Genomic DNA, 27,298 nt, shown 5'->3' on the forward strand with positions numbered 1-27,298 from the left:
CAGTTTTCTTTCCTCCGAGCTCCAACCTGAACTTGGACAGTTCCTAACACTGTCTCACAGAGTTATAGGCTCTTTAGAAATGGTAGAGAGTTCTTGAGGGCTCTCAACAACTTTGTTGATGCATGCCCCAGTGATGACTTTTTGATATTGTGTTGTGTACATTTTGCTTTATCATTTAAATCTAAAGAACTGAGGACAGAGGCATCTGTTTAACGCACCATGCCTTGTTTTTGTAAAAGAGAATTGTTTAAGTAGAGCCTGTGTCTTACCTAATGCAAAGTTGAATGTGGAACTTAGCATAGGCGAGTGCAAAGGAATTTGTACGAAACTGACTAAAATCACATACTGCGAAGGGCGGCTTTTCCTATATCTTTGTCGTAGCTAACATTAAGGGCCTGATTTAGAAGTCAGTGGAGGGGAACACTCCACCACAAATGTGACGGATATCCCAGCCAGCTTATTGTGATCACATTCTATCCTATGGGGATCGGTGGACAGGATCGTTTGTGACGGAGTATTTTCTCAGCTGACTTCTAAATCTGGTCCTAAGTCTTGGATCTGCAAAGCAAGAGAGCAATCTTGAGAAAACCAGTGCCAAGAATATTCAAAGCTGCTGCTTCAGTTAAGTCAGGATGGAAAAGGCATAACAGCAAGAAGCATACTTAACAAGCTATATTTGTAATCTGCAGGGAACATAGCTCGAGATAAAAAAAGTTATTCCTCAGCTCACTCTGCCCAGCCCTGCCCTTAGAAGCGCAAGAATCTTCACAGCTCCCACCACCCGCCAGACGAGATGCCTGACACATCACTCTGTTGTGAAGGCTTCCTCATTGGAAGATTGTGCCCATGTACCCTGTTGAGCCCTGCACTACAGCCCCCTCCTTCATCTCAGCAAAGTGCTCTGAGATTACCCTTAGCAAAAAAAACGTCTGTGATTTATGAGTTTTTCAATCTGTTTGCTATACTGCGCTTAATGAATGATCTCAGTGTTGCTCTTTCCCTGATATTGCTTCTATCCATGACTGATATGCTGCTGCATTTATCGAAGCCTAAACTAGTTGGTAAGACTGAGACATACTGAACCCTACTGCACTACCAACAATAGGTAGGAAAGAGAGGTGTGGTGGCAGTCTCTACTGCTAGAACACTTCTTCATTCCGCCAGGACCAGTAAGTGCTGTACCTTGTGATTCAAGTAGCGTGTGTAGGTGCCCTGGTCTACATTCTTAGTCCACCCCCCTACATTGGTAGCTGGTTTGTGATCTGCAGGGAGATATTGGGTGAGATAGTGGCCAGTTATGGTGTAACCGACTGATGTATTGTTAGTAATGTCAGTGTACTACTATTGATTGTTCAGGTGACTCCTAGCACCTTAACTTCTTTACGTCCTTGTACATTAAACAGCACTAGATGCTTTATTGTCGCGTCTCCTCTTTTCTGATCACTTTTACGTTTCCTACAGCAGTAGTCTTTATTAGAACTTCTTTTAAATTAATATTAGCCTCATTCTGAGATACCCATTATACTGAGGAGTAACACCGCTACCGGTAAATACCAATACCAACCGGTAAATACTGACGGGAAACATTATTTACTACAATGTTTTAACTATGCAGTGCCTTTACCACGCAGCCTTTACAATGCAACTCTTTACCATGCATACGCCTTTACCACAGTGTGTGTGTTTGTGTGTGTGTATGTGTGTATTACATTTAGTTTTTATCTTGACACATTTGCTGTCTGTTCAAAGACAGATGTCAAATGTCAATTTGTCTTGTTACTAATTGTTTCTTATCTTACCCTGGAAAATGGTGTTTACTTTTCTTTCTCTTCGTACAGTTAGAGTTTTTTGTCAAGTGAGGTGTCTGACATCATTGTGAAACAAAAGGCTGTAAGATGTCAGTTTTTTTTCTACCATACAACATTTAAACAGCTTATAAATGAATAGTACACGTATTTCAAAACATATCAAGAATTACGATTTTTGTTGTTTTGTAATTCAGAAATGGGACACAAACAAAGATTAAAATAGGAGCAAAACAAATCAGAACACTTTACTTGGTGATGTGCAAATGACAAATATTTGCAGAAACTCTATTTCCAAACATCATACTAACCCTGGGCGGCCGCCTACGCTACGCTCGCGAAGTTTGCGTAGTTTGTGCTACTTCGCGCTGCGCGAATTGCACGTAGCACAGTGCAAAATCGCGTAGCGTAATTGGCAGTTTTTGCTCGCTCGCGGCCCTCAACGCCAAGTTGCCAACCGCGAGCGAGCAAAATGACATCCTGGCGAGACTTTTTCCTCGTTCACGATCAGCATCATCAAGTTGGTATCGCGAACGAGGAAAATAAACCTCCCGGCGAGATTCTCAACGGAGGTCTGGTTTCTCATTGCGAGTGGTCACGTATGGTTGCGTCCGCTCGCGATGAGAAACTACCAGTTTCCATTGAGAAAGCTGCCGCTCGAGTAAAAATCTACTCGAGTGGTAGAAAACGACAGCTCGCACTGTGTGAGATGCCGTTTTCAATGACTGCACAGTGCGGACAAGCATCCGGCACTGTGCAATCATCGCGAACAGCGCACTATGCAGTTCGCCTAGCGCTAAGCGTATCTCGCATGGTGCAAAGTGCACTTCATGTAGTTACGCGTAGCGCAACCAGGGCCGGACTGGGAACCAGAACCGGCCCTGGCAAAGTGCTCGGCCGGCCCCCTCCCCCCTCCGGGAGGAGAGGGAGGTGTGGCCGCGCTCTGTGCCAGGGCCGGTTTTCGGCCGTTTTTGTTACAGGGCCGTTTTTGCAGCATAACGGCCCTGTAACAAAAACGGCCCCCAGGGGGCCAAAACCGGCCCCCAACCATGCGGCCCACCGGGGGATTGCCCGGTACCCGCAACGGCCAGTCCGGGCCTGAGCGCAACTACGTGAACTACGCCCAGAGTTCAATTATACACTATACAGTTTTATCAGCAAAGCTATATGTCAGTGGGAAATGTAATGGCCATTTCAACTGAAAATCTGCTGATTGCAAAAAGTTTGCTACCACTTCGTGCTTCAAGTATGTATTTATTAAAAGTGATAGTTTTTAAATATGATTAGAGAAACCTTCCTTCCCTGATGACAATGAAGTTAATGAACTAAGAGGCAAGTCAGTGGTCATGTGTATCCTATATGTGGCTACATTTGTGTCATGTATGGAGTAAAAGTTTAATCTATTAATAAAACAAAAGTGTTTTTTGTACAGCAGACATGCTGAACTTGCATATTTGAAGGTGTTCTCAAATGTGGTAAAGAAAAAAATGGCAGTTCACTGAATTAAAATATTTGCCCAGGATCACATAATTTGAAACCAGTTTATGGGTCAAGAGCATTATAATTAGGTCATGTAGATTATTTAAGTCACTAGACCTGCTGGACTGGTAACATTTTAATGATTTTTCGAGGCCTCTGGTATTTCAGGGTCTAGGGGTGATAGGGTCATAGGGTGATAAGGGTATTTTATGGTTTAGGGGTGGGTAGGGCATAGGGTGGTAAGTGTATTTTTAGGGTTTAGGGATAGGTAAGGTAATTTGGTTATAGTGGTGTTTTTAGGGTTTAGGGGTTGGTAAGGGTATTGGGGTGTAAGGGTATTTTTAGCAGTTTCGAGGGGTAGAGGCATTGGGTGGTTAAGGTCTATTTGAGTGTTTAGGGGTGGGTAAGGTGGTAAGGGTAATTTATAAACCTAGTACCGGTCGCCACTAGGTAGTTATAGTTAAGCCAGCTGTTCTAAAGGAAAATATTTTTTTGTGTTGCTAATAACCTTCACACAGTTTGACGAATCACCACAAAACCTTCTAAAAAGGTTCTTCTTTTTGACTAGTTTGGGCATGGAAAGGTTCGGGGTGATCTTTCAAGCGGGGGCCGAAAAAAATGGGACCCCAAAACGCAAAATCCCCATTAATTTTCCATAGACTTTTTTAGACGAGGCTACAGCAAAAACTGCTGAACTGAGTTTCATCAAATTTGGAAGGAAGCTAGATCTTGGTCTGCAGATTGTGCTTTCAGAAAGTGAGTGCAAATCTGTTAAGTATTTTTTGAGAAATTCAGGGTAAAAAATAATTGTATATGTGGACGGTCAGTCCCTAAGAGGCTTGAGAGACTCTCGCAGGAGCGCCAATTTAAAAATGGAGCACTCTGATTGGCCCATGGAGCTTTATTTCCCTTGGGCCATCTCGCTCCCGTGGGAGTCAGACTCCTGTGGGAGGGAGCGTTCTGATTGGCTGCCAGCAACATGAGAAAAATTGTGCTGACAGCCATTACAGGACTTGGGGACTTAGTCACCTGTCGTAAAGTTAAACAAAGAATGAAGGGGGCAGGATAGGGATAACCTTGCCCCCTATGCCCCATGTGGGGGACGCTGAGGAACCCCCGAGCCAAAACCAAAAACAAATCAGCAAAAATTCTGCATTCAAGGGACTCCTGAGGGATCGGTAAAAACTTTTTTTATGGCAGCTGGGCCACATTTATTAACTATAAGCCCCAGGGAGCCCACCTATCAGGCTGTATTCAATAAGGAGAGTGGCCCTCCTCCTCCGGGGCTGAAATCTGCAAATAAAGGGATGGTTGCCTCTAAAGGCCTCAGGGAGCCCACCACAGGGCCGAAATTGATTAAAGTGCAAAGGGGGGGCCACGCGGTCCTCCTCCCTGAGCCATTAAAGGCCCAAGGGAGCCCACCACTGTATCCGATTAGCTAAAAGAGGAGGGCACAATGCCCCCATCCCTGAGCCAATAATGGCACCAGGGACCCCATCCCTTGGGGCCGGCTCACATGCTATGTCCTGGTAGCCCATCCCCAGGACATGGAGGCTTCCCTACATGCACCGGTTCAGGCAGGGAGACCTGTGTTTGCTCTCGCATGGCAGGAGTATTTTCAAACTCCAGCTAAGCTGAAGCAAACACCAAGTCCGCTCCCAGCTGGCAGGAGCTTTAAAAAATGCATCTGCCCGCTGGGAGTGCACTTTTGATCTGTTTCCGTGCCTGCACTCAGATCAGAATATCGCTCCCTCCCACAGGTAGCAGCTTTAGTAGCTTCTCCCTGCGGGTGAGAACAGTGCCGCCTCCTGCAGCATGCAGGGAGCCGGCTGGGGCCACTGGGACCTTGGGAGTCCTCCTCAGCGGCCCGAACAAATGTATGGTGGGTGCCTTAGGTGGCTACCAGGGTATCCACCTTTAATAGTGCAGGCCCCAGGGAATGGGGTACCCGGGGCCAATAACTTGTACTCTAAGTTAACTATAACTTGTGCCCTTGCAATGCACTGGTACCCCGCATATTACATCACTAATGATGTCTTCTATGAGATCATGGATAATGTGGTACAACCATACTGATTCTACTGGGTGGGGTATTACATCCCCCATCCAGAGTTGTGCACCTTGTAGTGATTGATAACTTGGTAACACCTTATGTTTTTCCCCATTCCGATCAGCAGAAATAGAATGAACAGTATTTTTTGTGAATGTTCCACCAAGCTTTACATGCTCATATTTTAGGTTTAATGTGTTTAGAATGCTATGTATCGATAGTTTGAAACTGCAGTTTCTGTTACAAACCATTTAGAGGTTACTGACTCTTCAAAGGAGGTGGTAAACCATTCACAAAGGGGAAGTGATCCCCTTGGGACCCTTGACATTCTTAAACAAATTGTTTTTTAAAAGTTTTTTTGTCTTAAATGCAGAGGCATTTAATATAAGGTAAACAGGCTGCATTAAAAAAACTGCACGGGCTGAAGTGCTGCTACCCTCACACACAATACATGTATAGTACAGCCAGCCTCAGCATATGCTTCCTTACCATAGGTGCGGGATGGGCAACAGCAGGGCAAGCTTCCTTTACCATACTGAGAGAGAAGCTAAGAAAGGAGGAACATTGATAGGCAATATGAATCCAGTTCAAAAGACTTATAGGTTGAAAGAAAAAAAAGGTACAACTTAAAGTTTTCTTGAAAGTGGAAAAAAGCACACATCCGGTATGATTGTTGTGGGTCGGATTTAATCTTATGGCTGTGTTAGTATTTGGTTTGTTAAAAGCCCATTGGATAGCAAGAGAGCCTTTGTTTCTTCACTGGATCTAATCAATGGCGGTGAATAGAGATAGTACAGGGGGGGTTCCCCATTTCTTTGCACTGGTACACCTCAAGCCACTCCAGGCCACTCCAATTATGTATTTTTTCTTAGTAAACAGTCAGCTCCGGAAAGTTATCCCATGCTTAGGTCCCACTCAGTCCTGTACTTTAGTGTTGACAAGTTCATACTTTAGCGATCCAGGGTCAAGCAATGTGTTGCAGATCCGATTAAGTAATGTTGTGAATAGCATCTGAGCATCAGGTTTCTTTTTAGAACGCTATTGAACTGAAGGTCCTTAGAAAATGTGAAAATAATATAGCCCTTGCTTTCAGCCATTAGCGAATGTGTGAGTGTGTATGGCATAGGAGCCTTAGGTGGTGTATGGTGAAGGTGGTAGTGCATGCTTTGGTATTCTTATGGTTACGATGCCTGAGTGATTTAGAGCTTAGGTGCTGGTGAAGGTCAATAGGTAAAGTGATAGGTCAAGGTCAAAGACAGAGGGATACAACAGGGATTAAGGGTGTAGCTACCATTGGTGCAGCCAATGCAGTGACACTAGGCCAGAGCCCTGCGAGACCCAGTGAACTTTGATAATTGCTTTATTTTACTACTTTTCCCTTGCTTGCACCAGTGTCCATGGCAAATTTGCTCCACTAGACAGGGATGTCTTTGCCCCACCTGTTCACTTAGTAAATGTGCAACCATGATGTGTGTAAGAAATTGGATTTTTGACTGAGGGGTGAAACCCTTTCTCAAGCAACACCCCAAACTATGGCAGGGTGAACCACAGAAGTCACTAAATTGACTGTTGCTTCATCCTCAAGTAGCTTGGCACAAATGCATGCAGGCTTAAATTAGAGGCAGTGTGTAAAGTATTTATGCAGCACACAAACAGTAATAAAGTGAAAATACAACACAAGAGATAGCCACATCAATTTAGAAAAAGAGAGTACAAGTTAACTGGAGATGCACACTTTTAAAGGTTTAAGTAAAAATAGCACCAAGAAGCAGAAAGCACTAACTGCAGTATCTGGTGTTGCTCGTTAGTGTGTCGCACTAAGTGGGATGGGCATGCCCAGAATTGGATCCTGTGCACACTGTGTCACTGAAACCAGTCCTTTGTTGCTTGTGTTCTGATTCAGGGAGGACCTTGCCTGGCAGTTCAGGCTGACCTGTTCTCACTGGAGCAGGATCAAGACTGATTTGCATATGTGTGGGTCCAAACTGAGGTGGCATGATGTGCAAAATAACTATGGAGTGAGATGTGGCCGAGTAATTACCAGAGATATTAAGAGATTAATTCAAACATTCCATCCAGCACTTTTATGTATACTTACCATGAAAAACTCGTCTTATACATTTCAATATGTGGAGAGGTGTGGCTCACTGGTTAGAGGCGGCAGACCCGAGTGCAGAGAACGGCCCGGGACCAGGGTTCGATTCCCGACGCGGCAGGGTCTTGGACCAGGATCAGCGGACTGATAATTCTCGCATCGGTGCCTACTCCGACCAGGGAGCACACTCGGCAACTCTGGGCATTAGCTTGCCTCATCTCCACAACGGCCCCACACAAACGCCGGGGATGCCTGGTTTCACCTTGGAGACCCCCAGGAGGGACTATCTCACAGGGAAAGCCAGGATGGGTTCCCCAGCGGTCTATAGCGCTACGAGGCCTCCGGGTAGCAGTGCGCTTTACAAGACACAACAATTAAAAAATTTACAATTTTCATATCTCGTGATACGATTACCTCATCCACTTATGATTATAATATGTCCTCATATGATTATCTTGTCTGCTCATTATAGGAAATACATTCGGTTGGGTCTCCTTCTTTCTTGCAAGTCCATTTCAAATAATCTAAGATTAGACCAATCACCTAGGGAGAAGGTTTCCCACAGTACTCTGCAGGGCCGTACTGGCCGTACTGGGCATTAGGTGTACCCTCTGGAAGCTGGAAGAGTGGGTCCGGTTTAGCAGCAGTAGTGGAGGTTTTTCTTTTTATCTGAGGGCCGGTTTTGCAGCAGTGCTGCTATATCCGCCTCCAATAACAAAAACAACAAGTGTTTCCAGGGGCTGGTTTGAGAACATTGCCAGGGCTGCTTTGGGTTTCGAGTTCGGCCCTTGTACTCTGCCATATCTTCTCTTATTTAATTTTTTTATATGAGGGCTTTAGCAACTTTTTTACCAAAAGGAATGGAATTTGATATGCATGCAGATGATACACAAATCATGATGTGGCTCAGAACAGAAATGACTGGGAAAATCCTACTGTTAGTTTATTACTGCCATATTGATGACAGGAAGATGATATATAAGAGTTTGTCCAACAAACTACGAGATATTTTTGATCAAAAAGTAGTTTCTTCTATGGCGTCTAAGCCTCTTTCCTCTTCTAGGCGTCCTTGTCGCTAGCCTGCTCTCATTGTGCAGAATCTTGGTATTCTGATTCGCTCAAAACTTACTTTATGTGTGCAAACTGTAGCTGCTTCTCCCGGACGACTCTTTGTATGTCCCCTTTCCTGTCTTCTTCCAACCAGATTGCATTAGTTAACCTTTTTATTTCTTCCTGCCTGAACAGTGGCAATACGGTCTTCCCTGTTCTCCATTATTTACACAACACTGCTTCCAGGATGCAGTTGAAACTGAGGAAATCTGACCATTTTTTTCTTGTAGTGGAACAGCTTCACTAGCTTCCAATAAAGAAAAGTATGAATGTCCACATCTTCAGCCTTCACACTGTGGGTTCACCATACGGTTGTCACTCTTTTTGGCCATATAATTAGAAAAACGTAAATAAAAAATACATATATACTGACAGAGAGAAATGTAGGGTTAGCCTTCTCCTCCATTGGTCGGTCATTCATGTTTTGGTCCCTCCCACAACAGCGTACAGCATAGGGCCGTGGCAGCCCTCTTCAGCCACTGGCTCTCTTGCTCTGTGAGGTTGGATTTATTTTTTCACCCGACTACTTTTGCGCATCTGCCTAAAAAAAAGTGCACATCAGTGTCAGAACCGACGAGACCGTACTTTCCTGTGCTAGGGATATTTCCTTTCAATTCTTTATGCTTCTATTTTTTTTTAGAAGTGATTGATTGTATGTTTAATATGTCTTCAGTTTGCTGAATTTCAAAGTAGAGATTCATATTTTCCTATGATGTACATTAAAAATAAAATAATTTCTATACCTGTTCCTTGTACATCTGCCTCCGAGGAAGCACCAGTACCATTTTATTTAAATACATGCTGTCTTTTTATTTAAAATGTGTTATTGCAAGACAATGGTTATGTTTAGACAGCGGCAGCATGCTTTATTTTTTCCTTTTCGTTTCTATATCATATGCTGGCAATAAAAAAGAAATATTTAATGATTACATCAGCGTGCCAAGGTGAGACCTGGTGGTTTTGTCAATGCTTGTTATATATGCAACCTGTTTGACCATCATATGTTTTGCTAAGCTGATAAAATGTCACTGTAGTCAGATTAAGTACCCAACATCAAGTAGTTTTGCATCGCGATACCACTAGGTGATCTATACTGCATTTTATGAAAAACTGATAGCGTGTTTATTATATCCCCTCATATGATCATCATATGCCCTCTTAAAATGTTCATATCGTTTTATACTATTATACACCTCACATTCATTTTATTACCCCTTTCTTTTCTTTTTGCGTTTTTAAATATATATTTTATTGAATGATACCAGGAATATTGAACAGCAAAAAACATAGCCCAATCACGTGAATCCTCTTCATTTATATTCACGTATGGCTTCAGCATATGATTCGAATTTCTCCTTGTAGGATTATTAGATACCCTCTTACACCTCAAGCCTCTTCCTTTTTAGTGTAGATACTTGGGCATGTGCGATAATTTTCAATGCAATTTAAGCAGGAAGAGCCAATTTCACCTGATTTTTTTTTTGCCATAAACAATGAATACAAGTCAATTTTTTTGACTAGAAGCAAACAAGAAGCCAGCTATACAATTGAAAAGGAATTTTGACGTATAAAATATGTTGCATTCTGAAATAATTGCACAGTGAGCTGTACCCCCAGTAAATAGGTGTCTTTCTCAACCAATCAAGTCCAGAAGTAGACCTGGCCCTGTTTTTGATTGGGTGGGCGACATGAAAGGCAAAAGAAAAAAAAATCAAATATTAAGTACTGCACCTGTTGATACAAACAAACATTTTGTTTGCAATCCAGGGCCAGAGATGTTTTAAGGCACTGGCAAAGTGAGCAATTGCCCAGGGATCCCACCTTCAAAGGGGTGTCTCCCATTAGTCTATTTCTCCATCTCAACCTTTTATGTATTATCTATATTGTTTGCCATCATGGAACTTAAGTTTATAGAAAATGGGCAATAAAATACAAAGTCCCCTAAAGATAACAGTGACAGCGGCAAGTAAGAATGGCTGCCGTTTAAGGAAAGGTTAGCGTTGCGTTTGCTTTGAAACAAAGACAACAAGGAATACCGTTTACCTTAAACTGTAGCGAATGTTCGGTTGTCTCTGGTCTGTAGCTGACTCCACGAGAGTCAGCCCTGTACCTGCAAACACAATCATCTCTTCAAGGCTCTGCAACTTGACTCTACGCGGCACGCGACTCAGCTGGAGTACCACCTAGGGGTATAGAGTAGTGTTACCATTTATCGTCTCGTCTTCCGTCAGCTACAATCACACAGAAGCAGGCGACAAGAGGTACGCGTGGCTTGGAAATGAAATCCAGCACAGAGAAGATTTTATCTTGTTTTGCAATACTTTCCTTTAGTTCCAGGTGTCTCATTACAAAAAGATCCTGAAAGGGAGCTTCTGTTTTGTAGCCAGATGAGATACAGACATGTATTTATTATTGTAATTTACTTAAAAGCTTTTTAGAGCGTGGGGAAGGCCCAGAGGTGTTGTAGCTCCTCCATCGCTAAACCAATTCAATAAAATGACATATTTACAGCACGCCATGAAATATAAACTGCAGTCTGCAGAGCTGTCAAAAGTAAATATGCTCAGTAAGTAGAACCGATTTCAAATGTATATGAAATTTCAGCATGGATGATTCTTCCCAAAGCATCGCAAACCCTGGTCGCTAACCAGTCAAGAATTGATGGAAGCTCTTGCTAGTTTTGAAACTAAAGTCAGGTCTCAAAGGAGTTCCACTGCTTTTGGGCCAGAGAATCACCAGGAGGGTACAGTGTCGGTGCCATGGGCTGGCCAAGGTTGTTGTTTTAAACTTCAGCCTAGTCTCTCTCTTAAGGACACAAATGAAGGCTTCCTAGCATTCGTGAATCTACCAACCCAATAAACCAGGCATCCAGCAGCGTGAAGTGCTGCCTTGAGAAGGGATGAAATACGTTTTTGGAAAGCTAGCTATAACTGCTGTGCTTGAGACCAAATTAGATAATAGTACGGATTCCTAGTGGAAACATGTAAAATCATGCAATATATCGTAATATGTCAACTAAACATATATATTATCGATGATGACAGTAACCAGGAAATTGCAATTTCAGTCATCAGAATCAGTGATCAGAGCTCATGTTATCACAAATCTAAAAAGCATCAGTTGAAAGCCTGTATGAAATTGGCAGTGAACCATACGAAGTCAGTAAAAATTCTATGAATATCCAATTATTATTCCAATTTGAATGGAAGGACTAATGATGAGGGACCAGCTGCCATAGTCATCATTGATGCTTTAACCTGGAATCATTATCAGGTCATCATCGGGGATAAAAGAAGTTGGATCACCATAAGATCAATCCAAGGGGATCCAGATGTATTTAGGGTAAAAGTTCCACTGTAGAAAACAAATTATTAAGGATTGGAATATTGGCGCACATGCCACAATCATGGGGGCCTGTCACGGGACCTGTCAATGTAGTTTAGCGTTTTCCGTCCTAGTAAAGCTTATGCGTTGATGAGCAGTGCAGCCGGAGCAGATGCGCGACTGCGCTAAGAGACTGAGAAAATGCATTTATGTTGCTGCCAGCTACAAATCTAATAAAAGGGACCCTTGAGAACTAGATGAGAGCGGCCATTGTTGAGTCACAGCCAAGACGTTTGCAGCAGCTAGAGGGTGAAAACAGTTTCACGAATGGAAACGATGAGAAGATTTCTTGTTTACTTTTTTTCTAATTCTGACAACATCTGGAACAAAGTTGAAGGCTCTCTTATTCACAACGGACCACCATACTCCTGTCGGCCACCACCTTTTTGATCCAATTGATTTCTGCGTCACCTCCGTTCTCCAACCCCCCTCCCCTCCCCCCCGCCCCAGACACTCCATCCATGGCATCATTCTCACAACCCCAGGAGATCGCTCTCTCTACCCCTCCCCCACCCCGCCCCCCCCTTTTTCCCCCCTGCCCGACCACCATTGCTCCAACCCTCTTCTTTCTCTGCCCCCTATGCAGCACTGCCCTCAACCCAGTCCTGATGAAGATCCTGATTTAACTGGATCGAAACGCCGTCGACCATCCAGCGCGAATACAGGCGCAACACACGAGCGGCTCACTACATTGAACATACTAAATATGAACTTTTAAATCCACTTGGAACCGCCGTGTAGCAAATGATTCATTGTATATTTATGCACCAGTCACCTTGCGCCACCTACACTGTTTCACATTGTCACATGCGTTGCTACCTTTGTTTATACTGTTACACCTAGAGCACCACGTACAATTTGGGTTGTTCTCCATTTTTGTTAATTGTATACTGCAGTGCTGCAATAACTGCAAATTATTCCTTTTAATTCACCTTTGCTTGAATACTTGTATAAAATGATGCCTTGAGCGCATGTTAGAATCGTACAGAGTCTCCTTGCCTCCTTTCGGATAATGTTGTAAGCATATCCTTGCTAACTGCCTTCAAATAATACCAGTTGGGATATTATATTCTTTTACTTTACCACACCCCAGTCCCAACACGGTTGACGGGTATCTTGCTCCTGCTGTTTCTACAAAACTTCTCTTGTAGGCACAACTATTGTAATTGCTATTAATAATGCACCGCAACAGAGGTTAGCATATCTTTGGTTGATTCTCGGACATCAACCTAATGGTAACGTCAAGGCAGTGCCTCGTATGTTTCATATCCTGAATTCACAACTCTTGGAAATTCAAATGACTAACCAGCCTACTGATGTTCGGATATACCCAGCTGGTTGACTAAGGGCTCACATGGACATCCCTTTACGAATGGACAACCAGCGGGATAAGATTGGGGATACCCAGCTGGTTGCCTAGGGTCCACAGTGCCTCCCTGTATGAATGGACAACAAGCTGGATAAAATGGGGGACACCCAGCTGGCTGACTATGGTCCACAGTACCTCCCTGTATAAATGGACAACAAGCTGGATAAGATGGGAGATACCCAGCTGGCTGACTATGGTCCACAGTACCTCCCTGTATAAATGAACAAGTTGGATAAGATGGAAAATACCCAGCTGGTTGACTAGAGTCCACAGTGCCTCCCTGTATGAATGGACAAACACGCTGTATATGATGGGGGATGCCCAGCTGGTTTACTAGAGTCCACAGTGCCTCCCTGTATGAATGGACAACAAGCTGGATAAGATGGGGGACACACAGCTGGCTGACTATGGTCCACAGTACCTCCCTGTATAAATTGACAAACATGCTGGATAAGATGGGAGATGCCCAGCTGGTTGACTAGAGTACACAGTGCCTCTCTGTATGAATGGACAAACACACTGGATAATATGGGAGATGCCCAGCTGGTTGACTAGAGTACACAGTGCCTCCCTGTATGAATGAACAAACACGCTGGATAAGACGGGACATGCCCAGCTGGTTGACTAGAGTCCACAGTGCCTTCTTGAATGAATGGGCAACAAGTAGGGTAAGATGAGAGATACCCAGAGGGTAGACTAGGGTCCACTGTGCCTCCCTGGATAAATGGACAACAAGCTGGATACAATGGGAGATACCCAGCTGGTTGCCTAGGGTCCAAAGTGCCTCCCTGTATAAATGGACAACAAGCAGGAAAAAATGGGAGATACCCGGCTGGTTGCCTAGGGTCCACTGTGCCACCCTGTATAAATGGACAACAAGCAGGATAAAATGGGACATACCCAACTGGTTGACTAGGGTCCACTGTGCCTCCCTGGATAAATGGACAACAAGCAGGATAAAATGGGAGATACCCGACTGGTTGCCTAGGGTCCACTGTGCCACCCTGTATAAATGGACAACAAGCAGGATAAAATGGGAGATACCCAGCTGGTTGACTAGGGTCCACTGTTCCTCCCTGTTAGAAATGGGGGTCTCTAGTTGGCAGTGGCGGGCCGCAGTCCAAGTAGGGACCCTTCTTCCTAAGTCAGAGTAAGGGGCTACCCCCTTTGATAACCCCTGCTCAACCCTGTGGTAACGTAGCACGAGCAGTTAGGCTTATCTCAGAGGCAGTGTGTAAAGCATTTATGATCATACACAGTAACACAGTGAAGGACACTACAAAGGGACACCACACAAGTAGTTATAAAAAATAAGTATCTTTATATATAGACTTATCACAAGGCCAATAACGGTAAAAAGCCACAGTACTGAAAAAGGGGGTTACTCTTGAAAGGATGGAAAAAGTGTTCAAATAGGGGTTCAGTTCAAAGCAGGGGTCTCTGCGACCCTTTTACTCACAAAGTACCTACATTTCGTAGCAAAACAAACAAAAGGTTGCAAAGGAGCTGTAGCGATGATTTTCCCCACGCTAGGCCGGCGGTGCGTTGAATCCTGGCCGCAAGGGAGGATGATGCGTCGGGCTGCGGGTGCGTGTGGGACAAAGCGACAGGTTTCCTCACGCTAGGCCAGCGATGCGTTGAATCCTTGCCACGAGGGAAGATGATGCGCTGATCCTGTTGCGTGTGCGATCTCGTTGCGATGAAAGAAAATGGCGCTCCGCGAGGAAGCGACGATCCGGGTGCGATGCGAGGGAAATGGCGCTGCGATGATCCGGGGTCAGCGAACCTTCGAAAAGCCCACGAACGTGCGATGCAATGATGTCTGAGGTTAGTGAGCACTTTGGGGCCCGCAGACGTGTGATGCGATGATCTTGGGTTTGCGAGCGCTCGGCCGCAGCGCTGCGTGGATTTTTCTTACGCTTTTCGGCTGCGGCGGCTCGCAAACGGAGTTAGCAACGATTTTCAGCTCTCTCTTCTCTGTAGTAGAACTAGAGGCCCTAGAACTCACAGGAGCCTCACCTGCAGATAGAAATCCTCGTTGGGATGAATCAGGAGGCTGGTGGGGGAGTCAGATGTGCCTGTGACTCCAGCAGGAGGCTAGCTCTCTTCTAGCCCTTGGGTGATTGCTTCAGCAAAAATAAAAGTCTCTCAAAAGTCCTTTTCCCTCTTCTTCCAAGTCCAAGGGGAATTACTGCAGGCCAATCCAAAAAACAGCACGCAAGCACAAGGACAGTCCTTTCCTGCATATTCCTTCAGTAACATGGACAGAGGTTCCTCTTGACATCCAGGAGCAATACAAATTGTAGAGGTTTGGGCACAGATATTTATACCCCAAAAGTCTTTGTTCTCAGAAGTCTTTAATCACTGAACCCAGCCAGAACCAGTTCTGCTCAGGCCTGGAGCACTCTGTTTACTAGGCTACAGTCTTCCTTTCAGAAAGAGGGGGTCTGCCTTCAGACACACAGTAGGAGGTGGAGGCAGCATTTACCTTGCCAGGCACAGCACTATTCAGGACAAGGAGCTATCCCTCCCCAGTACTCAATGCAGATCTCTCTATCCAACCCAGGTCTGACTCAGCCTGCCTTGCCCCTCTAAACCCAGACAGCCAATACACATTACAGCAGAGCACACTGGAGGATTAGGCAAGAAAATACCTACTTTCTAAAAGTGGTATTTTCAAACGCAGAATATTAAAACCAACTTCACTAAAAGATGCATTTTATTATTCTGAGCTCAGGCATACTAAATTCGATTTTCCACCACGTTCCCTGAGTCAGATAGGACTCATTTTATCGACATCAAAAGAATGAAAGCCAGAGTGGATCTGTTGGGATTTGAACCAGTGACCATGAGGTCAACACAGTCCCTATAGTGGACGCGTTGGTCCATTAAGCCACCAGACCCAACTATTACGAGGTGGTGTAATAAATTGAACTACTTACATGGAAAGAGAATAAACCACTCTTTGTCCATCAGGAAGGCCACGATCTTTACAGAAGTAGCAGGGCAAGTTCCAATTTCTACTGACCAGATCCCCCAAAGCCACTCCGTGGCTTCCTGCAGTATGATAACTTTTTTTTTTCTTCAAATTCATTTTGAGGGTTTTCTCACCCGTCCACTGATCTTTGAGTATCAGACATTTCTTAATACATGTCTTATATATTTTAGCAGCCGTTGCTTTCAGCTGAAAATACGCAGAGTATTTATCAAATACTATGCTGAAGGAGTGAAATGGAGCAAGCAGTGGGGTCTAATATGCATTTATGGGTAAGGGCAAAAGGGCTCCACCGAATGCATTGCCCCACAGAATGAAATGGGCAGCGAGGTGGCCTGAGTTTGGCACTCAAGGAATGATTTATTGCATCCCTGTGCTCCGACTCTTAGGTCAAGCTGTTTAGCATTAGCGCCTCATGAATAAAACAAACCTTTCCAGGATCACTTTCTGTTGCTTGGCACTTCTTCAAATTAATCTGTTGATGGAAGGGCTGTCCCGGCCACTTCCAGGGTAGGATTGTGCATCCTCTGATTTATCCTGATGTTGCTTTTGTCTCACTCTCAAATCTCAGAAATGTGCAAAACAGTAATTTCTGTCTCTGTCTGGGCCACGAGCACTCCAGATTCACTACTCGTGTCTCCACAGTTTACACTTGTGTCTTGCACACAGCACTCTTTATTCCATCCACATTGGCGAGCTTTCAGTGCAGCTGAAGTCCTTTCCACTTTCTCCATCTCTTTCAGGATCACCTCCAAGAATGACTTCCTCACATTTTGATTCCTTGACAGGTCTCCAGCCATAGAGCTTGCAAGCACAAAGTCTGGCCTGGCCTTCCTTTGTATTTTACCACCATTGCATAGCTGCTGTAGTATCCAACCACAGTCATCATTTGGCTGAGTCTTCACTGGAGACCATCAGAATGTAGGAGCGCCTATTAGGGATCGTTTCTCTCACAACAGTTCACACCTCTTCCCCTGCTCTGCACGCTTCTGCTGCATTGGCCGACTCCGAACCAGCATCAGTCCTCATTAAACCCATGCACTCTTACTGTTTCAGGAGTTTCCTCTGTGCACCATTGGAGAGCTGTCGGTCATCTACATCCAGTGAGTAAAAAACATAAATTCTCACCAAAACGCCCCTGCCTCTGGAACTGTATTGATTCATCGGCCTACATTTTACCTCTATAACAGGACCTAGATGGCACTTCCTTCGCCCTTATTTCTACAACTGCAGGATCACCATCCTTTAGGGCGGCACTTGTCAAGCCACTGAAAGAGTCGATTCGCAGTCCACAACGAGTCACGAAGAATCTTGATTCAAGGATTAATTCTTTCTTGCATTCACTACGGTAATCCACTTTACCTGTGCAGTCCAATGTCAGTGATAAGAAGAACTCCAAATCATTCAGAACGCTGCTGCCCGATTACTGTTAGGTATTCCGAAATCACAGTGGGCATGTGCAACGCTCAAAATGCCTGATTGGCTGCCCATAGCGCTTATTGTTGCCCTCAGATTCAAGAGAGCCAGGAGTGGAGGTCGGTCTTTTACATACCTTGCACCTAAGCTTTGGAACTCATTGGGAAACATGTTTTCCTTGACCAGTTTGGTTGGCCTAAGAATGGGTGACAACTTCATGGGTTTCAGAAAGAAGCTGAAGCCTTATCAATTCCCCTAATTCATTTCAGTTATTTTTAATCTTTTAATTCCCTCACTCCAACCAGACCGATAGCACTGGGAAGCCCGATGTCAGGTAGCCATGAGCTTTACCACACAGATGAATAGCATAGAATAGACCACCACCTCATATGCAGTTAGTCCCTGGATGGCAAGGTTCTTGGTTGACAGGCATCACAGTTGCCATTAGGCGTTGATGGCTGTCCATATGTGCTTGTAATACATCGGAAATGGAAATCAATGTTGTTTACTGGACACACATTTGTCAATACTGCACCTTCTGTTTGTGCTACCTTGTGGAGTGGTATACTGGCGGGGCTGTGGGGAGCTGCGACCTGGAGGCTAGCACAGCATCGTTATTCCTCATTCATGTCCCAATCAATCAATCAATCACGAAATTTATAGAGCGCGCTACTCACCCGCGAGGGTCTCAAGGTGCTTGGATGGGGGGGGGGGGGGGTCCGCTACTGCTCGAAAAGCCAGGTCTTGAGGTGCTTTCTGAAGGCGAGATGGTCGTGGGTCAGTCGTAGGTGGGTAGGGAGGGTGTTCCACGTCTTGGCCGCTAGGTAGGTGAAGGATCTTCCTCCGGTGGTGGTTCTGCGGATCCGTGGAACGGCGGCGAGGGCGCGGCTGGCAGAGCTGAGCTGGCGGGTAGGTGTGTAGAACGAGAGCCAAAATAATGACAACTGTGCAACTGTATCTCAGAATATGCAAGCAACAAGAGGGAAATAATGTTGTAGAATTTAAATGCATCTCTGTTCGTGAAATATGGATTGCTCATGTAGTCGAAATGCTTTTAGCATGAAATTGAAAATTAAGGTCTGTTTAAATGCCTTTGTACTACGTTGTTATTGTTAATTATCACTGTTGTGGGTTATGTTGCGTTTTGGACTTTATATGCGATGACTTTTATGAGACCTGAATTACAACCTCTTTGTAAAAACGCTTAAATTAAGTAAACATTGATCACATTGAGTGTTTGATTGGTGTCTGGGGATATTAAAATGAACAGGCAGATGGCGGGAGCCCACTAAACCTTGCAAGGGAGTCTGCAAATCATATATTTTCTAGACTTTGAAGCATGGCACTAATCAACTGTCAGTCCGTTTATTATCTAGAGCTGTCAGTCAGTTTATTATCTAGTCACCAGGGCCCGGTTTACGCTAAAGTGTATTTTGGTTCTTGCTTTGCAATTGCCGCAACCTGCTTTGCAAGTAAATCAGTTTGAAAAAGCTTGAGCTGGAGTCCTGGTTTCTAATTATGGCAAAAAAGCGGTCCTTTATGTACTCCACGCGTTAGCTTCCTTGAGCCGGCACTTCCGGTCTCCTGCACTTCCTCCTTTACCAGCAAACGTTTCCTTCCTTAGCAGCCAGCGGTAACTTCAAATTCGCACAGTTTCTCTTCCGCTTTTCAACGACCAACAAGGGTAAAATGGACATTCGTACCAGCCCAATGATGCTGATGCAATCATTATGTCAACTGGGGATTCAGAATTACTCGCACACAGGTGTGCTATCGCTTTTTTATTACAGTACGAAAATCAATCACAGAACCTGCCAATTTGGAAATCAGAGGAACCTTAATTTTTTTCTAATTTCCCTCAATAAAATGATATGGTTATTTGCAAAATACTTGCTGCTGCAGTTGTGGGATTTTATGACTCCAGTGGCACTTTTTTTGTTTGCCTTTGAATAATAAAACACTCGAGGGAGCCCGGTGTCTCTAAATGTGTGGTGTATGAATGTAAACAAAGATCTCTCTGGCAGGTCAGTTAACACTTCATCCCTCTTTCTTATCTCAGCCCCTGAAACGGGCGCACATTGATGTTTGTCAATTATGCCAAATAAAGGAACTTTCACAACTAAGTGGAAGGCACATTAGGGCCACTGTCTCTCCCTTTATTCCCTGTGGGTTGTGTCACATCTTATCTCTCTAGCTAATCCTTAATCCCTTTCAGCTGCCATTTTTTTTACCTGTATCACTTACTTCAGGAAGGTGTTTTCTAACAGGTCTGTGCCAAGTTTGGTCATTCATGGATGGACCAGCCCTTGCTCCGTCACAAGTGCCCCTGGGCTTCGGATACAGGCGGGTACTGGCTGATGGCTGTCTTGACTTTCAAGTGGTTGAAAGACCTGTTGGTTGCTATTCCCAGAGTCCCCCACTTCCTCGTGCCATCTTTAAAATCAGGAAGGAAAAGCATGCATCGTATTGTGGTCTCCTGTTGGTACAGGAAGCCCTGGTTTCCTCTTGTGAAACACAGGGTGGAGCTCCTAGTATTGGTCATTTCTGTTTCGTACCCTCTGATGTGGCCACTTATCATCGCAGTCTAACATTGTTGACATTGTACGGCAGGGGCTAATGTTGCAGGCAAAGTCAAATCACGTGACTTCGACACTGCAGGGATCCAGACACACCTCTGCATTTCTGCTTAATGATCGTGGAATAGTCGTTGGACTATCTTCCAGCATGTTGCGTGTTGTAGTGTCATGTGATCTATTAAGGAATTTGGACATCGTGTAGGATGGATTTGCCTTAGGTAGAGAAGTTTTTTCTGAGGATCCAACTTGCGCTGGTAAATACTTTCTGGGGTTCAGCCGAATGATGACGTAAATTTTTCACCTCCCCCAGGGTTTTGAGTCACCGTATCCAGCTCTTTCTGCGGATTTGGTGGCCATTATTTAAACCCAACACTTGAAGAAATGGAAGCCTTTCTGTGTTCTTAACCTTACATACATAACATATAATTGATACCTGATGCCTTGTTTCTTCACAAGACCACAGATGTTGTGCCTTTGGTTTTATCGGACTCTTGCAGGTTTTAGAAATTGGCCTTACCTAGTATCTGTGCACCTACGATTCAGGTAATTTTTATAAACAACCTTACTGAAATTTTTTTCAAGTGCAAGCACATCAGTGATAATTTTAGGTATTGTGGTAATAGAATTAGTTTAAAAGACGAATGTTGTATGGGAGGGGATTAAGGGATTTCTATCCAGTTTGGAAGCGGGAGCTATGTCCGTATTTACTGTGACAGAATACTTTTCATTTAGGACTTCGGATATGTTGTCGTGTTTGGAGAGATACAAAAGGGGAATAGTTGTGCCTTTGCTGTCTCATTGGCAGAAGCTGGTTTCTTTACCAGTGATATGGTATTTTGTGTTAAAACTGTCTTTATATGGGTTTGAATAGGTACAGTTGGTTACACCACTTCATACAGCTGCAGTTAATATGAAGGTAATCTTTATAAGTCTATATGTAAATACAGGCATGTGAGAGTTCAACAGTGGTTGTTGAAGTGTTCAGCAATCCAATCACCAACATAGCCGCATGCAGAGGCAGCCATGGCTTCACATAGACACTGCTCCAGTATGAATAGACAGCCCTCTATCCCCTGCTGCTTAATAAAGAGTAATTGAAACTGAACAACAAACTTCCAATATGAACTGTGTGAATCTTGTCCATTCGCGCTCCACGCGCCGGCCTGTGAGAACCAGAAAGGATTGAACTTTCAGCTGTGGGAAAGGGTCGACTGGAGCTCTAAACAGAGAAAAGTATATATTCCATGGACTACATGATACAGTGGTCCGAACACCTAGGCCCCCGGCGGCTGAACACCTGCGCACCCCTTGGCTCATGTGAACCATCAGAGATCAATGCAACTGCCACTCCCAGCATGTTCCCTTATTAATGGTATCATGGGTCAGACTCTGAGAAGCTGGTGGCTACCACAGGCCATATGTTTGCTGTGGGCATCCGCCACATTCCTCCATACCACTCAGAGCGCAATATCGCCCCATCTGCCGCAGCCCACTTCATCACCTCTGCCTGCCATCGACTGTGGGGAGGATGCTGTGGGGACTTCCAGTGTTGGGCTATTCCTAATGTGAGGTCCAAAAATGTATTTGCAACTTTTTTCTCGGAATTCCCGGGATATAACCCAATGAGACAAATCTCTCCTGTATGTACGCTCCAGGTCCGCTGCCACCTGAAACCAGAAGCGCTTGATGATGGTGCCATCCCACACTATACGTAGAAAGTTGGCATCAGTAAGTGCGCACCTGGGACAATTCAGGTCAGCAGTGTGAAGCATGATATTCAGTCTGTGTGGCATGAGTTATGTACGATGTAATTTGAGGCATTGAGTGTACTTAAATCTTGTGTTGCGAGTTAGAGTGTATGCATGCTCCAAGGTCTGGCCTCATCCCTCCCCATTGAATGGACGTTCAATATATTGCTTCCACTTGGTCTTTAAGGCTGGGAGGGTGTCCACTCTCATAGCCAGTGCCGTTTTGTACACCCATGAAACCAGGTGCCTACCCCTGCCGGAAGAGAGCAAGAGCTGCATAGGATCGTGCACTGGTGTTAAGATTCCAGGTCCCCAGGAAACGTCTGATAACCCCCATCAGTGCCTTATAAGTTAAGAACTGATAAGCTTTTAGGTTATCCTCAACCATTTGTTCCTTCAGTGTGTGGAAGGTGCCCTCAAGGTAGGGTCCCCTAATTACCAGTGACATGGGAGATCCATCTTTGGGATTGCAGGTTCCGGGACAAAATGCAGAAGCATCTCTGGGTGAAAATTTGTTGGACAGCCACCTATTTATCACTCTATGCTTTTATGTCTCATTTTAAGCTGTGAGTGGGTTTTATAAGCATTGTGGATTCATGGCAGGTGTGTTAGGACTTTTAATTCACTTTTCTCTATCTAAATTTGATGTGATGCAGCACATATGGATTTTTTGTTTCACGAAAATCTCATGCAGTTCTTGAAATGTTCTCATGTGTTAAGGAAGAGACAATGGTAGATGGATAAGATTGTGATTCTCAGACTACTCAACGGTAATCTTCAATTACCAAGTCCTAATCCATCTTTGTCCAGTCCTAGGCGCATCCGTACTTCCCTTGACATCTCTTAGATCTTTCTGTGTCTCTGCTTGGGATAGCCAATCAAGGAATTCTTTGACGACTGGAGCAAATGTTTGCTCCCTTCCTGAAGATTTTAGATCTCTTTTGACAGCAAAGCTGTCTGTAAGAACTATTACTACCCAGGCTCTAGAATGTACTTAGAGTGGGCTTTGGCTCAAACCTGAGGAGCATTTGCACCCCACCACCTCCTATTTGCTGTTTGGTGTATCATTCTGCCTCGTAAGTAGTGCTTGCACTGCAGTGCCCAGGGGACTGTTGCACATCTTCAAAGTATATCACACATTAAAATATTAATTCCTAGATACACTATATCTAGAAAGCATTAATTTTTCTCACTGTAGCAGGCTTTATAATGTCTTATTCGGGATTCGGCATGCCAGACAGACCTATTGGCTTTGCCAATACTTGTTTTTATGCTGTGTCTTTGATAGACTACCAAGTGTGTTTGTGCTTAAATGATCCACCCTTAAATTAACAACTGGAATGACAAGGACAACACGTTGTTGTAATGAAGACTGTTGATAAAAAACTTGAACATTAACCCACCAAGCTATTTTATGAAAAAGTGAGGGATATGCTAAATTCTCCATCACATTGAATAACCATAAAACACATTTCTAGGGTGGAAGAACTTCAGAATTTTTCAAAATGACAACTTACGAGTCTTTACAGTAGGTTAGCTTAAGTATGCAGCTTTTTAAAGTTTTCTGAGTGATATCCCAATATAGGTTGTCAAAAATAGTTTGCCGCTGGATGCCTTTTTATCTTTTTAATATGTAACAAAAGTCTGCCTTAAGATTTAGTTAGAGTCCTGCCGTCTGCCTGAAACGTAATCAACCATTTCTGTGGAAGCTGTTTTATGGGCGAGAACTGGTTATGTTTAATAAATAGAGGGCGTACTAGTGAAAGGTTGATTATTCATGAGGTGAACAATTGAAAAAGCCTTTCTAGTTACCTCTTCAATGTCTTCATATCCTTCACAGACGCTGATTCATGACCCAGAGGTAGCAAGGGCGGTGCTGAGGCGTCTAGAAGCCCTGAGTCACTCGCTTGGTGAAGCTGCTTGTCCCTGGAATTGCCAGGGCAGAGTCTTTGGTAAGTGACGTTTTAGCTTACATATTTATGTGCATGTCAGCAAGTCTGTCTTGCACTGTACTCTGATACTCCACAAAAACGCGCATATTTTTCCATGCTGGGTTGCTGTTGAGGTATCCAAGTCCCAGGTTATCTTACACACAAAATTGAACACCAAAGCAGCATACAAGAACAAACAGGAGGTGCTCTGGTTTCTCACAAAGCTGCTCTCAAATGACAAAAAAACTCAACGATGCCATAGTGGTTGAAAGAACTATAAAATGACCAGTTATATAACAAAACCTATATCATAACATAGCCTCAACATAGAATGTAAACATTTGTAATAGAACGATGAGGTAGTTTCATGGATATCTCTCATCTGGCAACACAGGAAAAGTTAAAACCATCTTATAGATCTCTCCGTTGTAGGGCTGAGCTACTGCATTTGCCAGTGCTTCTTTGCATTGCCATTAAGTAATTGCAAAATGTCCGCCAGTGATTGATACATGCTGTGTGCACATATGGACATACATGAGCACAATCTCGGAATATGTCTTCTAATAGAGAAAAGATATTCCCGGATAGCCGCTCATGCAGGCACTAGCCTCCATATTTTTAATTTGCCATTCCAATATGGCTGATGGCCATTTCAGAATGGCAGATTAAAAAGATAGGGCACAGTAGTGCGAACATTTGGAAATACAAGGCACGGTAGCACCTTGCAGCTCTGTACACCATAGGTCTTAAAACAACAGACCTCTACAGCTGTCTTTTACCAAAACTTAAACATTTAGATCTATTACCGTGCTAGCACCACTTTGAGGAATAGAAAAGAAGCCCATTGGAGTATGACCAACGGTTGGACAGAATGGAAGCAGATAGTTGGAGAAAGCTCCAGTCTGGCATGAGGAAAGACGAAAGAGGTAGAAAGATGCAACAGAAAAACAAAGCTACAGAGATATGGTCAGGGATGGGGAGTAACAATGGATGAGTCAGTGCCAGCCTAATCGACAACAGCCTATGGAGATACCTTCTCCGTCGAAATCGAGAAATAACCAGAGAGGAAAAAATGGGTTAGAAATGGAGGGAATTAGGCAGAGAAGCTTGAAGATAGAATCTAGTTGGCTCCTAATGTTGCTTAATCAGCTAGGGTGTAATAAAGGCTACGAATATGTTCAAAAGTGTATGCTCATCAACACAGTATGTAAAGGAGAGGCGGCATGACCTCTCCTGCAGAAGTAAGAATGTAGAATAGAATGTTAAATGTTGTCAGCGATATATTTGGCTTTATAAGGTTCATACTTGATCATATTCTTTTCCTTCGTGGGATCTTTTTAGGCATTTATAAACATTTCAGTACCTCACTATGCAGAGAATCCAGGAATAAATTTTCCTAGATAAAACTTTCTTTTCAAAGAATTATCTCAGTTTTTTTTAAGTTATTTCAATAAAAAACATGTAATACTATAAAATACACTTGCCCCCAAAAAACTATTCATCAACTTTAAAAACATGAAAATAAAGAAGACAGGAAATAGCGTGTGCACATATAGCCATCACCACGTCTTGTGAAAATGGTGACCCTGCTTCTTTAAGGAATCCAGGGTTTTCAGCGCCCCAGAATCCACATCAATGTCAGTTAGTTAATTTTTAGTTCTTTTGAGAAAGCCATTGCCTGACTTCTATCAGCCTAAGAATTCCAACTACCATTATAGGACAGTGTAGATGCAAGACAATAAAAGAAGTCAGCGCTACTGTTATCTGTGTGCAGGGGACCCATAGCACAGACCATGTGCCCTGTGTTTGCACCTCAGCAGCTGCAGCCTCAGCCCATAGCAGTGCCCCCACCACTAGGATGGCCTCAGACAGCTGCTCGAAAGCTTCAAGAAAGAAGACCCTCAAGAGGCTTTTCTCTGGAGATAGATCTTGACACAGAAATTAAACCAGATTGAGGAGATATCAGGACAGGTCGCATCGACTGACGACACAAACACAGCATAGTTCCAAACTGGGGGCATACCGCTGTAGACTCCTCACTCAATCTTGTGTTGATTACATTTTGACTAATCACAAGATCACGAACAAGGCATTAAGGAAATGTACCATTTGTTTCACAACTCCAGACATCAGTGAGTTTTGACATCTTGCAAACAAAGTCTTCAGCAAAACTCCTCCTGCCTCTGGAACTATGTTTTGTGGAATGTGCTTTGAAGTTGTTTCTTACAGTACCCTCTGTCAAAGTGACAAAGAAAAGGCAAGTCAAAAAATTGAAGACTGCGTTTTGAGAGACATCCTCATTTCCTCACCCAACCTACACTTGTGGATTTCTTGATTGTTTCGTCCTTTCAAATTTGCCATTACCATCAGCGTCACCAAAAAGAGCAGATGTACGGACTGTTTAGGCGCAAGCTGTAGAGAACAAATGTAATAATGCAATGAGCATCAAGTTACACAGCCTTCTTTGGATGCAGTTGCCGTGTCTTGTGGTACTCAAAACATTTTTCAGAACTTCTCTTCAGGTTCTTCGACTCTACTGTCCATGAAGAGATCTGGAAAATGAAAACAAGTTGAAACTTTGCAGTCGTTGGATTAGAGAAGAGTAAGGGGTCCCCCAGATATCACCGTAAAGCTTAAGAAGTGAATGTTCTCCCAACAGCATCTTCATACACCCTGAAGGCTGTATCAATGCAATAGAAAAGTGAGAAACAGCATTAATATAGCACCTCTCATTCAGGAAGGGTCACTTGGGTTTGCGAGTCTGCTGTTTAACAACAAAGCCAGGGGTGGAGAAAACAAGCAGCTACCTAACACTGGTAAAGGCTACAAAGCAATGACTTGCTCGCTCTGTCTTCACTGCTCAGGGTCCTGTTGCAGCATCTTTGTTAGAGTCACTAGTATATTGCTGCTTCCAGTTCAGACAGCTGATCCAGGGACCTGAAAATGCTCGTATGCAGAGGTTTTTTATTGAACGCCCTGATGCCTTCTCATTGCTTTCGATGGCAAACATGCTTCCAGGGTCCCAGGCGAACTTATTGCTTACTCAATCATTTGTAAGAGCTCCAACTCTTTGCTTCCGTCACTTGATTAGAGTTACTTATGGAAGACCTTGGTCTCACCATTAGACTATGGTAAATGGCATATTTGCTACAGAATTCACCATAGCCCTGAAGAAAAGGCCCAGCTTACCAAATACCTTAGCTGTGATTTTGCCACACTGACCTCTGGTGGCATGTACAGAGAATTACAAGCTTACTGTTGACAATGGTGAATGATAGTCTCTTTTTATTGCACCTAATCTAAGCGGACCTGTTTTTGTTTTCGGGTTTTCTTCGAGACT

The 27,298-nt window shown here is 43.9% G+C and overlaps 1 protein-coding gene across 1 annotated transcript in view; it reads left to right on the top strand.

Moving 5' to 3' along the window:
• The window catches only part of MAPRE2 (microtubule associated protein RP/EB family member 2), an 859,854-nt gene that overhangs the window by 93,208 nt on the left and 739,348 nt on the right, over positions 1–27,298 (top strand). Inside the window, exon 2 of the mRNA XM_086965723.1 lies at positions 23,868–23,979. The gene's annotated coding sequence lies outside the window, so the exon portion shown is untranslated. The remainder of the gene's footprint in view (positions 1–23,867; positions 23,980–27,298) is intronic.

Source organism: Lissotriton vulgaris, chromosome 4_1 (assembly GCF_964263255.1).
Source record: "Lissotriton vulgaris chromosome 4_1, aLisVul1.2, whole genome shotgun sequence".
Lineage (NCBI taxonomy): Eukaryota > Metazoa > Chordata > Amphibia > Caudata > Salamandridae > Lissotriton > Lissotriton vulgaris.